Here is a 13292-nt window from a genome sequence, read left to right as displayed (position 1 = left end):
CCTCTGTGTGACCTGGCCTCTGTTTGAATGGGAGCCAGGTGGCCCATAGCTCTCTGTCAAAGCCAAGGGAGGCTGGGGACTTGGGAGCAGCACTGAGATTGGGAATGACACATTTTCCTTAAACAATGCATTTAGCATATCTCAGTCTCCTAAAAAAGCTGGCTATTCTAGGAGTGGAATTGCTCTTTTCAATGCTTCATTTTAGCAAAGGCCCAGAGAAGGGTAAAAATGAGAAGGGAAAAATGAGGAAGCTAATCTATAATTTCATCAGTCGTGCATTTTACCTGGTAGTCAATTGTCTTGAGCAGCAGCCAGATGCAGTGCAGGGCTCCAGGGAAACTTCAGTGACCCTTAGACCTAGTGAGGCTGCTAAGAGGGCAACTGATAAAACCCCATATAATATAAACCATGTGTCATGTGGGTCTCATAGACTGCTTTCCTCTAACAGATGACTGAGTTCACCCTTGAGGGTTTCTCTTTCCAAATAACATGTATGGCTGGTTTTGTTCCTATTCCATGTCTGGGATCTGGAAATACCTAATTTTAACTCCTTTCCAGCTCTACTCTAGAAGTACACTAAAAGCTAACAAAGTATGGAACATGGAACAATTTAGTGGACAAAATAAAAATGGCAGAAAGGACTCACATCTAAGTCACTCTCTCTCCACCACATACCTAAATGATTGTTCCAATTCTAAGTGCTGGATTTAACTAACTCTTCCTCTTCCCCTTTTCCCCACCCTCCAATGCAGTGAAAAAAAAAAACTTGGAGTTATTAGGGAGTCACACCTTCAGTGAACTCAGAAGTCACTATAGACAAATAGAGCATCACCCTTTGGCTGAAATTTCCCTTTCTCAATCTAGCCTTCCTCATTCTATGCATTTTAACTTATTTTTTTCCTTGGATTTCAGTTTCCTCTTCCCTGGAATTCAAGTCAGGAGGCCTTGATTTTGGTCCTGACTATGCTATTTATTATCTGTGTGACCTCAGATGAGTGATTTAATCTCTCTGGCAGTCATTTTTTTTTCCATCTCTGAGATGGAAAAATTAGTACTATTCCTACACCCCTCACAGGACTTTGTGAGGATCAAATGAAATAATATACATAAGCCACTCTAGAAACTATGAGGAAGGATCATTGGTCATTATCTGATTATTAAGCAAGATATTTCTGGATTGAAAAATTCTCAAACCAAATCCACACTTAAACATAGCAACAAAGTCCTAGAATTATTTTTTCAAATTTTGCATTATCTTTAAGATTCAACATCTGTGGATAGTAACTGTTTTGACTTCTGATGTATAGAAAGACTCTAGCTGGGTTTTGAAAGACTCTGGTTTAGGCATTTATCAAATGACTATAGAAGGACCAATTTGTTTTTTTGCTAGAAACTGGCTGAGATTTAGCTCCTTTGCAATCCACCAATTACATGATATACAATTCTGAACAATCTTTATGATAGATCTTATAATAGGTATTGAAAATAGCCTTTAGCACTCAGCACACAGTTGTCTACATATAGATATTTCTCAATATTTATTGAATTAAATTGAATTATCCATTCTCTTCTCCTCTCTCATCCATTATCTATATTACACTAAAGTTTTTTTTTTGTTTGTTTTGTTTTGTTTTATTTTTTTCATCATGACTTTTTTTCTCAGGGGCCTTCTTTTTTTACTGGCTTCCCACTGAATGCAGGAAAAATTATAAAGTTCAGACTCTGTCATTCAAGACCATGCCCTATTTGCTCTACCTACCTTCCCAATTTAATTTCTTACTTCTTTCTCTTCCATAGCTTGAATATTATAGACATACTTGACTACTAGCTATTTTGTAATGTTATCCTGTTGTCTTTCAAATTTGTCTAAATTCATTTACTTCCCTATGAGTGGGGCATCAATCTGCATCAAAAATTTCCCCTTCCTTAAGCTCCTGGTTCATTTACTACCCTCTTCAATATTTAGATGATTTCTATGGTCTTCCCCTTTTCTCCTTCCCCTTTAAAAATAGAAATGATCTTGTTGACCCTGTCTCAAGCTTCTGAATAAATTCTTGGCCCCTGATAAAATTTTATCATTTTTCTAAATTGGATTATAGTTATTTGTATATTGATATCAATTTTTCTAAATGATTATGAGTTCTTTGAAATCAGAAACTCTTTTTACCTTAATGTCCTCAGCTTTTAGCATAGGACTATGTAAGTAGTAGACTCTTGAGTGTTTCTTTCCTTTTTTTCTGAGACAATTGAGGCTAAGTGACTTTCCTGGGGTCACACAGCTAGGAAGTAATAAGTGTTTAAGACCAGATTTGAACTCAGGTCCTCCTGATTCTGGAGGTATTCTATTCACTGTGCCATCTAGCTGCTCTCCTTATGTGTTTCTTGAATGAATGGAAAAGATGAAATTCAGTGGCGAGAATATGGTAGATCATCAAGTACAGTTTAATTCAACAAAATTCTATTAAGCACATACTCTATGAAGGGGTTTTTTGCAAATCTTAGAGTTCTATATAATAATAGCTGTTTTTTTGTGAATTATTATGAGTGATATTAACTAATCAGTGCATTCAGAAACTACAATTATAACACTATCTTAGGTGTTGGAAAGAGATATAAAGTCCAAATAACAAAGTCTCTTCTTCAGTGACATCACAATCTAGTCGAATAACAAAAAACCCACAAAGAAAACTGTCATACAATAATATAAGTTGATTTTTGGAAGTACTTCTTTGGGTACTTTTAAATTTTATATCTCATGACTTTAAGATGAAATCTTAAAATCCTTTTCTATTATATAGCAATTCAGACAAATTCTAATTTCATTCAACTTCATTAGACTTCATGTCTTGACTTGTGGGGTTAAGGGTGAAAGAAGATTGAACATAGCAAAAGGGATTTGAAAATTGACAAGCTAGAGTACATCTAAAGGAGGGCAAGCAGGATGCTAAGGGGACTGTAAATCATGCAATATGAGGATTAGTTGAAGAGATTAGGGATTTTTAGCCTGGACAATAAAGATTAGGAAGAGGAAGGTATGATATGATAGTAACCTCCAAGTCTCCAAAAGCATGTCATGGGAATGAATTACATTTGTTCTCCTTGTTCTCAGTGGACAGAACTTAGAACATTGATAAGAATAGGAAGTTTTATTGTGTATGTGTGTGTATGTGTTTGTGTGTATGTGTGAGTGTGTGTGTGTGATCTCTTTGGCAATCTGGTAAGACTTGTTCTCAGAATATTGTCTTTAAATATATAAAATCAAAAGGATAGGGTTAAAAAAGTAATCAATTATATTGAAATAGAGCTTTTATAATATTTTTTAAAAATTAAGTTTATGTAGCTGTGTTACTTGGGAAGATATAAAGAATCCATTTTCCAGACTATTTTATACATTGGAGAAAAATCTCCTTTGTATTTAGATCTCTCCAAAATCTGCCACAAGATGCACAACTGTTTCAGAGGTCTTCAAATAGAAGCTTTTGAATATATTATTGCTTTAGCTCTATGTTTATCAATTTGTTCATTTGTATAAAGGCAAACCATGATACATGAACCATTTGGAATAGATCTATTATGAAGGAAGCGCTTTTAAAATATAAAAACTTAGCAAAATGTTATTATTCTCATACTTCTCATATATTTGATGGAGTTGAACTCAAAATAGTCTCAAGATTCATTAGTAGAAACTATTTTGAAGGTTGATAAAGTAATTTTGGTAATTAAATAAAATAACAGGATATATATTCATCTATTTAGTCACTAAAAACATCTTAAGGATAACTTTAGCCTCTTATAGAATTCATTTTGCCCTCACATGGTTTTGATATTTTTTGAGGTATTTTCATATTAAGAGCTTTTCATTATATCAAAGTTGGAGGATATTCATATTTTGTAAAGTAATATCTCTTAAAATATGCTTATTAAGTTTTTTATAAGGTTTGTTAAGTGGTGCAGTGGATAGAGTGCCAGGTCTGGAGTCAGGAAGACCTGAGTTCAAATTTGGCCTCAGACACTTATTAGCTGTTGATCCTGGGCAAGTCACTTCCCCGGTTATCCTCAGTTTTCTTATCTCTAAAACAAATTATAGAAGAAAATACCAAATTACTCTGGTTTCTTTGCCCCAAAAATGGAATCATGAAGAGTAAAACAAGATTGAACAACGACAAAAATTTTTCATGCTTCGGTGCTATATCTAGTTAAAAGTAAACAGCAGCTTTGCTGTTTTTTTTCTTTAATTTAAGATTATTTGGAAGTATGTGTTGTTATTTATAATTTTGTTATGTATTTAGGTAAGATAGTACCGTACTTTTGTAAATTTTGGATATTTGCTTGTGTCTTTATAGATCCTATTTTTTTTCAACTTGCAATGATTTGTTGTAAATTTTCGATTTTTTCTTTACAAAATATACATCAAGAGATGACAGAAGAGGAAGAAATACAAGCCACCCCCCCACAATATTCCATAGTAATCTAGAAAATATATCAGATTAAATCTTGACCAATATATAAGAATATACAAGGAAAAAACCCATAGTGAATCCTTTATGTTGTTTTTATTTTGCACGTGTTGGCATAATAAAATAGATATAGAGGTATTTGGACAGTGGTGACAAGATGTAAACTGGGGGCTATCAAAAAAAGCTTTCTGATATAGTGTGTTTTGTGTGTGTGTGTGTGTGTGTGTGTGTGTGTGTGTGTGTGTGTGTGTGGGTGTGTGTGTGGGTGTGTGTGGGTGTGTAGACAGAAAGAACATTTGCAATTATATGTGTCAAATGAAAATAGAAACTCTACTAATTACCTTCAAAAAGACTCTACAAAATAAAAACTCTCAGGAATAGTATAGCTAAAATCTAGAGCCCACATCAAAGAAAATAAATTGAAAGCAACCAGAAAGAAAGAATTTAAGTTCTGGGAAACTGCAATCAGATCCACCCCAAAATCAGCAGCTACTAGTGTGAAGAAGAATAAGATATAAGATATTCCAAAAGTCAAAATATAAAGTTTTGCCTTGCAAACAGAATAGGATGAAGGAAGACATGTAGTTAACTAGCATAAATGATAGTTTAAATAGGATTTTACTTATAAAGTGGAAGAAGATAACAGAATGGAATCCAACATCACATTGTTTACAAAAATATATCTGAAGCATAAAGACTATCACAAAATTAAAATGAGGGGCTTGAGGAAAATTTCATCTGCCTCATCTGAAAAAAAAGACAAGAATAACAATCATGATCTCAGAGAAAGAGAGAGCAAAATTAAACTTGATTAAAAGTTCTCAAGAAAAAAAGTATATTTTGGTAAAGTCCCATAAACAACGAATTTTTATCAATACTAAACATATATGCATTAAATATCATAGCATTTAAAATGAGTTACAGGGAGAAAATGATAGTAAAACTATAATAATGGGAGACTTTATGTCGCCCTTTCAGACATATATAAATTCAATACAAAAATAAACAAAAAAAAAGAAGTTGAAGTCGGAAAACTTTTTAGAAAAGTCAAATATTATAATCCTCTGCTAACTATTCAATGGAAATTGGAAGTATTGCATTTATTTTTTACAATGTGCATGATACATTTACAAAAACAATATAGTAACTGACTAAGGAAATTAAAAGCCAACAAAAATGCAAAGTAATAGAATTGTTTACATGTTATAGAGACCACAATCCAATAAAAATATATACAATTAAGGACCACTGAAGGAATAATTAATAATTCAAAACTAAACAACATGATATTAAAGAATAGATGGGCCAAGTACAAATAACCTCAAATAGTAAGATAAATAAATATAATTATAATCACGAAACAATATACTAAAATTTTTGTGATACAGCCATAGGAAAGAATGGATATCTCCAAATAACTCCATTAAAAGGAGAAGAAAAATCAGGAAATTGCTAATTCAGCAAGAAAATACAAAAACAAATTAAAAACTACAATTAAACACTAAAATAGAAACCCTAAAATCAAATAAGAGATTAAAAATTGACAGCAAATTTAATGCATTAACAAATAAAATGAGAGAGTTTTTAAAAAATGAAGTAGATAATATATTAAATTATTTGATGAGAGAGGAAGAAAGGATCAGACAGGCAGATAGACACCGAGAGAGAGACAGAGAGAAAAACACACACAGAAAAAAACCAAATCACCACTACCAAAAATTTTTTAAAAGGGAATTAATAAATGAAAAAAGTAATAAAGGCTATAGTTAGAAAATATTTCCCAATTGCATGCCAATACAAGTGAATTTAAATAATAGATTAACAGATTAAGAAATATAATATCTAAATAATTCACTCTCATAAAAATAATTGAATAAATCCCTAATGAGTTCCCAAAGAAAAAAGAACCAGGATCAGATGTATTTGAAAATAAATTCTAAAAATATCTAAAGAGGAATCATACAATGTTTAAGTAAGCTATTTGAAATAAATAAAAAAGAATCCTACTAAATTCTGTTCACAGTCTAAATAAGATTTTGGTAACTTAATCAGAGAGAGTCAAAACAGAGAAAGAAAAATAGAGATTCATATCCTTGATGAATATTGATGCAAATAAAATATTAATAAGAAGGCCATATCAACATATCATAAAGATTATACACTATAAATAATTTGAAGCTATACCAAAAATTCAGAGTTGGTTTAATGTTAGAAAAACTAATAATATGCCATATTGATAACAATGAAATTATGATTATATTTAAGAGAAAAAATCCCTTCTGACAAAGCACCCATCTTTATTAAAATCATTAGAAGATGGGTGGAGCCAAGATGGCAGAGTGAAAATAGGGGCTTGCCTATGCTCTTTCCCAAATCCCTCCAAATAACTTTAAATCATTTTAAGGACATCAGAACCCACAAAAATACAGTATGAAACAATTTTCCAATTGAGGACAACTTAGAAGTTCAGCAGGAAAGACTTGTCACAATAGGATTAGAGAGGAACACAGCCCAGGCTAGCAAACCAGGCCTTTGGAACCACTAAATCAGGCGTAGTAGCAGCAGCAGGGGAGACTGCTGGAAGTTTCAGCCCACAGATAGTAAGGGGGTTGGACATCTGGCCAGAAGGAAGTCTCTTTGGAAGCATAAAGGCAAAACTCTATTGCTTTGCCCATACTCAGCTCTCTGCCTCACAATACTAGTATGAGGAGTATTAGAGTAGCCTTCTGTGGAGCAGGGATTTTTCTCACAGTTTCAGGGAACAAAGGAATGCCCTTGGTTACTCGCAGAGCACACGCTAGGAGAGTACTAAGCACATTTCTCCTTGGAAAATACTATCTTGGAAGAATTGAAATCTTATAGGTCTGGGGCTAGAGCTAAGATGACAGCTCTCCCAGTTTCCCTCAAAAAGCACATGAAACCAAACCTTTGTACAGAATTTGATGGAATGAGATATTCTTCAGCTCAAGATAGATTGGAAAATGTTCAAGAAAAGTCAGTCTCCCTGGGGGAAAACCATGTTAAACCTAGCTAAACAGATTCTGTGAAAACTGATGAGAAGGTCTTAATCACAGCAATTGAGACCCTAGGTTCTGGCTTAGTAGAGGAGCAAATCAGTGGGGCAGCCTCCAGCCCTAGTTCAAAAATCAACAGGTTGTTTTTTTTTTGTTTTGTTGTTTTGCCTGAACAAAGCAGGCAAAGCTACTCCCTGCAAACACAAAGGGCCTCTGTGCTCAAAGCCAAGGTGCAGAGCTGCATAGGAAGCTTGGGCTAGCACCCCCACCCCCAATTATGCCAGTTGCAGAGCTCAACCATAAAAGTAAAAAAAAAAAAAAAAAAAAAAGAAAAAAAGAAAATGAGTAAGAAACAGAAAAAAATGATCATAGAAAGTTACTAAGGTGACAAGGGAATACCAAAACACCAACTCAGACAAAGACACAACATTCACAGAGGAAATCTCTAATGAGTGACATCAACTGGTCACAAGCACAAAGAGGCTTCTTAGAAGTGTTTATTAAAAAAAAACTTCAAAAGGCAAATAAGAGAAGTAGAAGAAAAAATGAGAAAATAAATGAGTTATACAAGAGAGACTCAACAGTTTGGGAAAAGAAGGCAATTCCTTAAAAAATGCAATTGACTAAATGCTAAAAAAAAAATCCACTGAAGAAACACCAACTTCAAAAGTATAATTAAGCAAATGGAAAAAGAGATATAAAGCTAACTGAAAAATATCACACATTAAAAACTAGAACACAACAAATGGAAGCTAATGGCTATATACAACATAAAGAATGAATCAAACTAAAAAGAATGAAAAAATGGAAGAAAAATGTGAAAAAACTCATTAGAAAAACATAGCTGACCAGGAAATGGATCCAGAATAGACAATTTTAAAAATATGTCTACCTGAAGGTAATGACAAAAAAAGAGTCTAGATAGAATTCTTCAAGAGATCATCAAGAAAAAAAAAAAGCCCTGATATTCTAGAAACAGAGGGGAAAATAGTCATTGAAAGAATCCATTGATCATCTTCTGAAAGAGATCCCACCAGATAAATCCCAAAGAATAATTGTTGCAAAACTCCAAAATTACAATCTCAAGGAAAAAATACTTCAATTTGTCAGACAAATATCAAGGAGCAACAGTGAGGATTACTCAGGATCCTGCAACTTCTACAATAGAAGATTAGAGGTCCTGGAATAACTTATTTTAGAAGGCAAATGGGTTACAAGGACTGAGCATCATCTTTCAGGGGAGGGCATTGATCTTCAATGCAGTAAGAGATTTTCAATCATTTCTACTGAAAGGAAAAAAAAAACAGAACTAAATAGAAAATTTAATCTTCAAACACATGACTCAAGAGAATCATAGAAAGGCAAACGGGAGAAAATATATGTATTATTTAAAGATTAAACTATTTACATCCCTAGATGGGAAAATAATATCTGTACCTCTTGAGAACTGTAACTGACATTGGGATAGACGAAAAGGGAGCATTACACAGACTGAATTGTAAATGAATTCTGATGTGATGATAAGAAAGAAAGAATCTTTAAAGGATGGGAAAAGGTCTGTACTGGAAAAATAGGAAAGGAAAAGTATTATGGGACAATTAGTTCATGCCAAGAGGCTCAAAAGACCTATTAAAATGGAGGGAAAAAAGAGAGGGGGATGAGCATTGTCTGAAACTTGATGTAATAAGTTTTAGTTTTAAGAGGGAATAACTTAATCATTCAGTTGGGCATAGAAATTTATTTCATTCTATAAAGAGTAGGAGGAGAAAGAGGAAAAGAAAAGGGAGGGACAGGATAGAAGCAAGAGTACAAACACTAGGAAAACACATAAAAAGGGGGAAAGGATTGATAGTAGTGGGTGAAGGGGGTGAAAAAAAACACTACTAAGAGAAGGGGGAAGAAGTAATAGGAGATAAGGTAGTGGGTAAGTGAGTAAAAAAACCATAGCACTAAGAACAGGGTAGAAAGAAAGAACAAAAGTATATACAGGGGAGCAAATAAGATGGAGGGAAATACAAAGCTGGTGATCATAACTATTAATGTGAATGGGATGAACTTTCCCATAACATGGAAGCAAATAATAGAGTGGATTAAAAAACAGAATCCTACAATATGTTGTTTACAAGAAATACATTTGACACAAAGAAATACATAACAAAGTAAAGGTGAAAGTCTAGAAAATAATTTATGTTTCAGTGGAAGTAAAATAAAAAAGCAGGGGTAGCAATTCTGATCTCAGATAAAGCAAAAGTAAAAACATCATATTAAAAGAGATAAGAAGTGAAAGTACATCTTGATAGAGGGTAGATAGAGTAAATAATGAAGTATAAATGATACTAAATGTGTATTCCCCAAGTGGTAGAGCAGGCAAATTTCTAGAGTAAATTTTAAGCCATTTACAGGAATAAATAGACAGAAAAATTGGTCTAGAGAGGGATTTCAACTTTCCCTTGTCAGAATCAGGCAAATCTAATAATAATCACAAAATAATCAAGAAAGAATCTAGGGAAGTTAGTAGGATCCTTGAAAATCTAGATGTGATAGACTTCTGGAGAAAATGGAATAGAGACAGAAAGGAATATACCTTTTTCTCAGCAGTACATGGCACTTGCACAAAAATTGACATGTATTAGGGCATAAAAACTTCACACTAAAATGCAAAAAAGCAGAAATAGTAAATGGTTTCTTATCAGACCACAATACAATAAAAATTATATTCAATAAAGGGCCAGGGAAAGATAAACTAAAATTCAATTGGAAATTAAATAAACAAATTCTAAAGAATGAGTAAGTTAAACAACAAATCACAGAACCAATCCATACTTTGATCCAAGAAAATGACAATAATGAAACAATATAATAAAATCTATGGGATGCACTCAAAGTAACTCTTAGGAAAAATTTTATATCTCTAAATAACTAAATGTATAAAATACAGAAAGAAGGGATTGATGAATTAGGCATGCAACTAAAAAAAGCAAGAAAAAAGAACAAATAAAAAAACCCAAATTAAATAGCAAATTAGAAATTCTGAAACTCAAAGGAGAGATTAATAAAATAGAAGCTAAGAAAACAATTGAACTGGCAAATAAAACTAAGAGTAGGTTTTATGAAAAAAACAACAAAATAGAAAAATCTTTGGTTAATTTGATCAGAAAAAAAGAAGAAAAACAAATCACCAACATCAAAAATGAACAAAGTGAACTTACCACCAATGAAAAAGAAATTAAAGCAATAATTAGGAACTATTTTGTTCAACTGTATAGCAACAGATCTGACAATTTAACTGAAATGGATGAATATTTACAAAAATATAAATTATCCAGATTAACAGAAAAGGAAATAAATTACTTAAATAGTTCCATTTAGAAAAATAAATTGAACAAGTCATTAATGAACTCCCTAAGAAAAAAATCTCCAGAGCCAAATAGATTCACAAATGCATTCTATAATATATTTAAAGAACAATTAATTCCAATACTATGTAAACTATTTTCAAAAACAAGTAAAGAAGGAGTACTGCCAAATTCCTTCTATGATACAAATATGGAACTGATATCTAATCCAGGATTGGTCAAAACAGAGAAATAAAATTACAGTCCAATACCCCTAATGAATATTGATGCAAAAATTTAAATAAAATATTAACGAAGAGATTACAGCAATTTATCAGTAAGATAATACACTATGACCAATTAGTATTTATACTAGGAATGCAGAGCTGGTTCAATATCAGAGAAACTGATACCATAATTGACCATATCAATAACAAAACCAATAAAAATCAAATAGCTTTTGACAAAACACAGCACCCATTCCTATTAAAAACAGTAGGGGGGGGCAGAGCCAAGATGGCGGAGAAGATACACGCGAATCTATAAGCTCCCTTCTTCCCTCATTACCAATTAGTTAAATCAGCCTCAAAAATAATACTGGACTGATAGAAACCACAAGGACTGGAAGCACGACTTACCAGCTGAAGAGAATCTGGAGTTTCAACAGAAAAGGTCGGTTCCCAGGGGAGGAAGAAAAAAGGCCAGCACAAACGGTTAGGTGCTAGCATACTGCGCCGATCGAGCTGGGGAGAACTCTGGGATCAGAGAAGCCACTGAGATAGAAGAATCTGGCACAGGCTGTTAGCTCTTCTCTGCTTATAAAACAGCAGTTCAGAAGAGAAGTTAAGCCACTTTAAAATATAAAGCCATATCCTAGAACCACCCCAATCTGGAAGTAACCTAACAGATCTCGGCAAGGCTATGCAGCCGCTTTCTGCTGTCCAGGGCTTCACCTTGGGATAGTTAAGAGCTTGAACAGTGGGGACACAGCCCAAGGCAACAACTAATTCACATAGTGTTATTGATTGGCATTTAAATCATGCTAATTGCTTATACATTTTTTTGTTTGTTTTTTAACTTCAAGATGCCAGTGTTATGGTGGTGGTTGTTATAGTGTTATTGTTATGCAGAAAATTCTAATTCAGGGATTGTAAACTCTGAGGATTCTTTTAATTATAGGCTTCTATGACATTTTAAAAAACATGCTTCCTGGCCTAAAGACAACTCAGTCCCTAGATTACTGGAAGACATTTGGAATTGTCATAATGCAGATGTTGAAGAATAGTTTGTGTTATATATGTAGAAGCTGTATGGAGAATTGAAAAGTTAATATTTAAAAGTGTAAACATAATATAGTTAGAATAATATTTCTACTTCCTGCCTCAAAACTTATATTGAGAAAGCATTCTATAAATTTTACATTCAAAAATGTGAATTATCTTGTACTCAGCATATCTTTGCACTTCAGATCTCCATTTTGGGATAGAAAAAATAATAGTTGACCTATTATAGCTCTTGATTATCATATTTTCGCATTGACATATTAGTCTGTATTTTTCTCATAACAATCATATGATGTAAATAAAAATAACTCATAATATATAGGAGAAGCAGAATGCTGCAGTGTCTAAAATGCTAGTTTTTGAGTCAAAAAGACCTGTATTAAAATCCTTCCTCTCACACATACCAGTGAGACTATTAGCAAATCACATTTATCCTTTTAAAATGCTGAAAGGATTTAAAGTACAGACTAATTGGAGATCAGCATTGATAAAGGAAATTCTCAAATTGAGGCTTAGGTCCAGTTCATATGTGTATACACAGAGATAGAGATATGGAGACAGAGAGCATGAGACAGAAAATAAAAAAAGAGAGAAATGGAGACATATAAAGCAAAGACAGAAAATGAAAGTCAGGATCAGAAATAGAAAAGGAGAAATAAAAAGAAAAAATTCGGTCTCTGTATCTATCTAGAATTCAGTTTAGCTCTTTTCTTCTCCAACTCTTTTCTTGTCCCTACCTACCACACTCTACAGTATCTCTTGAATATGAAATAGAGGTAAGTTGATTCTCAAAAACCTCTATTCAGCTGTTGTTAGTGTACTAGTTGGTCTGAAAGTTGTTTCTAAGAAGAAAACTGAGCTGATTTATGCCAAAAACCACCGTTAGCATGTAAAAAGAAAAAAAATAAAAGAGCCAGCAGAAGACCTTCAGTGAAAGCAATAGGATATATGCTCTTTTAAATCCCTTTCATAAAGAGAAAGAAGATATCTCATAAATGTTGCCAAGAGAGAGCCCAACTCAAATATAAAAGTAAACAAAGAATACAATCCTACTCAATGATATCCCCTAACCCCATTTCATTTTGGATATCAGCCCACTAAACTCTGTATTTTATAAATGGCTATCATGGTGCTCAAGCATATCCTGTTATAAGTAGAGTCATAGCTTTAAATTCAATGCTCTCAAAGCTGGTGTCTCATTCC

This window comes from Sminthopsis crassicaudata, chromosome 2 (genome assembly GCF_048593235.1).
Source record: "Sminthopsis crassicaudata isolate SCR6 chromosome 2, ASM4859323v1, whole genome shotgun sequence".
In the NCBI taxonomy this organism is placed as follows: domain Eukaryota; kingdom Metazoa; phylum Chordata; class Mammalia; order Dasyuromorphia; family Dasyuridae; genus Sminthopsis; species Sminthopsis crassicaudata.
This window is presented reverse-complemented; position numbering follows the sequence as displayed.